The sequence below is a fragment of the Triticum urartu genome, chromosome 3A (genome assembly GCF_056163025.1).
Source record: "Triticum urartu cultivar PI428250 chromosome 3A, HENAU_Tu73, whole genome shotgun sequence".
In the NCBI taxonomy this organism is placed as follows: domain Eukaryota; kingdom Viridiplantae; phylum Streptophyta; class Magnoliopsida; order Poales; family Poaceae; genus Triticum; species Triticum urartu.
Window position 1 is genome coordinate 190,200,211 of NC_141875.1, and position 3,508 is coordinate 190,203,718.

Sequence of the window (3,508 nt, forward strand, 5' to 3'; positions counted from 1 at the left end):
ATCGCTCGGATTCAGTAACGCGTAGCCTGCGGTGCAATCGCTCGGGTTTAGTTAGAGTCCAACGCCTCGCTCGGGTTCAGTTAGAGCCAACGCCTCACACACACGCGCGTACGTGTACAAGAGAAACGCTCATCGCTCGGCCCCCGACCTCCCACCGTAACCAGGAACTCCCCGAAATTTTCCTCCCCCTCGCTTCTACCACGGTTTTTTCCGTCATGTACGGCCCAAAGAATGTCATGCAGCTGCGTCTCCGGCCCGCCCAGGACGAAAAGCCCATTTTCTGTCATGATTTTTTGTCATAGAAATAGGAGCCCACCACATCTATGATGATACCGGGTTTTGTCACAATTATTGTCATAGAAGTGTCATATGTATGACAGAAAAAAAATTTCGTTCGGCCCAAAATGTCACGGATGTGTCTTTTTTTTGTAGTGTCTGGGTATTATCAAAATGGATTAGTCATGTTGCTACTAAACAATACAAGTTGATTCCAACAGGAAAGGAATACGAGACAAGTTAATTAAACCTACAAATTTCTATTTGAACAAAAGAATGATATTCACCTATATCAGAGGCTAGACTTGGCTCGGGACAGCCTGACAAGATCACGCATGTCAAATTCACAAGTATTAAAAGCAGACACTAGGAAGAGATAAACAGTAAGGGGGCAAAAATTCAAGCCTCTTGAAAATTTTGCAATTGAATGAATCAGAAGAAATCTCGTATTAAGGCGAGGTAGAGACAATACTACCAAGTAGTCAGTTCTCATAACTTCTCATGACATCACGTTGAATTATGATATTACTGAACAGATATTTTAAAAGGATGCCTACAAAGACCAACAATGGAAGTTACACAAATCATAAGTGTTCAGGGTGTCAGTTTGATGCCTTGAGCGTATTTCTCATCACATAGTTCATATAGACCATGATCTTTTTTTGATAAAATATATACCACGATCATAGTTCAGTAAACTCCACAGGATTCCACCACAATGCTGGTTGATGTAGGAGAACAATCTTTTCTAATAATACTGTGTATTTGCTGGGCATGTATACAGAAAAAGAAAATGAGATTTACCAATCAGCAATTGAGCATAGCTCTTCAGGAATTTATCTATTGAAAATATTGTGAAAGATAAAATACTCATATATGAGCCCTAGGTTATATTCATCCATAATTATAAGCTAGTATTTCATGTGATACGTGTCATTTATCCATCTACCCTTGTTTGCCTGTTTCAGCTTTTGACACAAATTCCTGAAGAGATGTGTAAATTTACAAAAAGAACAAGATAACTAGCCAACCTATTAATACAGTTCAAGAAACACTGTAAATATATGAGAAATAAATTCCTTAAGTAAAGCATTCCAAAAATAAATTACTCATGCGAAAAAATCATATAGAACACGCCATCATTCTGAGGACAACATATCATAGAGATAGTAGGCGCTGCTAATTAATTTACCAAAATAAGACGGATATTTTTTTAGCAAAATAGGTAAACAGGCTACAACCGGTAGAGAACAGTAATCTTACAGACAGAAAGAAAAAAAGAGAGGCTCCAAGGTCGGGATGCCTTGCCCCAATACCGAGGAAGAGACATTAGCGAATCCAAGGAACAGATAAGTAATTCACTCACAATGAAATGGGAAGTTTGGTACAAGAAGACAACCCAACTATGATAAATGATCAAAATACACATGATTGAGTTATCACTGAATACTGAATGTCACGGAACAGATGAAGTAATTTGCCCACAATGTAAATGGTAAGTTTGATAACAGAAGACAACAACAATTACCATGAATAAACGATCAAAATACAGGATTGACTTGTCATTGAATCCTGAATATCAAGGAACTTCGTCAGGACCTTCAGCGTGATGCAGGTCCAAAGAAGAGATCAGTTCTGGATGGTAGCTGGATGTTTTGATGCAGTAGGAGAACAAGGCAATGCTTTGCACAGAATATCCTTCTCTGGTTGTCATCATTCCTCATATGAAGGGATAAAATCTTTCATTCTCTGGTAACAGAAAAGTACTCCACGATGAATGGTGGTATGGTTGGAAGAGACCATTATACGTCATCGGAAACAACCACTCCAGCCTGCGACTTTCCAAGCACAGACAAGCGAACCAACAAGTGGCCTCGAGCGGATGGAACATCTGTGATGTTGTGAAGTACACTATGCTACCCCGCATTGCCGCAATTTTCAGCCCATTCTGGGGTAAGTACCCAAGCTTCCGTCGAACTTGATCAGTCAGGTTGAATACCCTGCTGTTAGCCCATGCCCCAGCATCAAGGCCATCTTCTTGACGCAGCATGAAACCGATGTTGAATCCATTTGAATAAGCAATGCACATGTTATCGCCGTTAATTTGGCCAAGGATCGAGCTGCAAAAACCTTCCAGATTCAGGAGAGGTGGGATCATCTCAACAAAAAATCACGGGTTGTTTGGGTCGGGGTCCAAGACAACCACATACGCACGATTCCGATAAAGCCAGTAGATGAAATTACCCACTCGCATGCCGCTCTCAAGCACAAGATCACCTTCGTCATCTTCGTCACCTTCCGGGTGGGGGTTGGGATGGTGCGGGACATCCAACCATGGGGAGAGGAACCAATCGCCGCCCATTCCCAAGAATGAGAAGAAGACCGCAGCCCGCAACCTGAACTCTCCATGGGCAGCAAGACAGAAGATGCCAAAGCTCGCGGGGCTTTCGTCATCGCAGATCAGGCCGGCGTAAAGGAGTTGAGGATCGCCTTCGCGGTCGTCGTCGTCGTCGAAGATGCGGGAGTCACTCAGATCAAAGAACCGCTCGCACCACCGTGCCAAGGGGTTTAGAAGCAGGAGCAATACCTCATCCTCTTTGATGAGGAGAAGGTAGCCGCCACAGGCGTCGAGGAAGCTCCAGTTAGCTTCCGGGCCATCGCGCGCCTGGAGGGTGGTGAGGAAAAAGTCACCGTTCAAGATGGCGGCCACGAGCTCCGGATCATTCCGGTGGGCGGGGGCGAAGGCGGGGATGCCGGGGACAGCCTGAAACGGCGTGTCGAAGAAGAGGCCGAGGAGGGGCGCCGGGTGGAGGTCGATGAATTGACGGCGGAAGGGGGGAATGTTGGTCACCAGGTTGCGCCAGGGCAGGCAGGTGCAGGCGGCGCGGACGAGGTCCGAGAGGGAGGGAAGGCGGAGGAAGATATCGAGCAGCATGTTTTCAGGGAGGTCGTCGATGGTGGCGACCGCCGCCGCCGGCTGGCCGTTGGCGGCCATAGGTATGGCGGTTGGACGGGGGTTACCTCGCGTCCGCTGCCGAACCAACCAACTCAGTCTGATCTAGAAGGAAATGAGCCGCTCGGTAAACAGGAGAAGTAGGTTATTAACCCCAGCAAGAGAGGGTGTCGCTGGGCGCTGGCATTGTCCACCTGTCCTTGTACGGTTTTGAAGTTTTAGAAGAATACCATGATTTTCTTAAAAAAACCATGGCTTAAATAACTTTGATTTGTTTGA

At 45.5% G+C, this 3,508-nt stretch overlaps 1 pseudogene; it reads right to left on the minus strand.

Moving 5' to 3' along the window:
- Nucleotides 1-1,970: 1,970 nt before the first annotated feature.
- LOC125548249 (uncharacterized) lies at nt 1,971-3,271 on the minus strand (annotated as a pseudogene).
- Nucleotides 3,272-3,508: the final 237 nt, after the last annotated feature.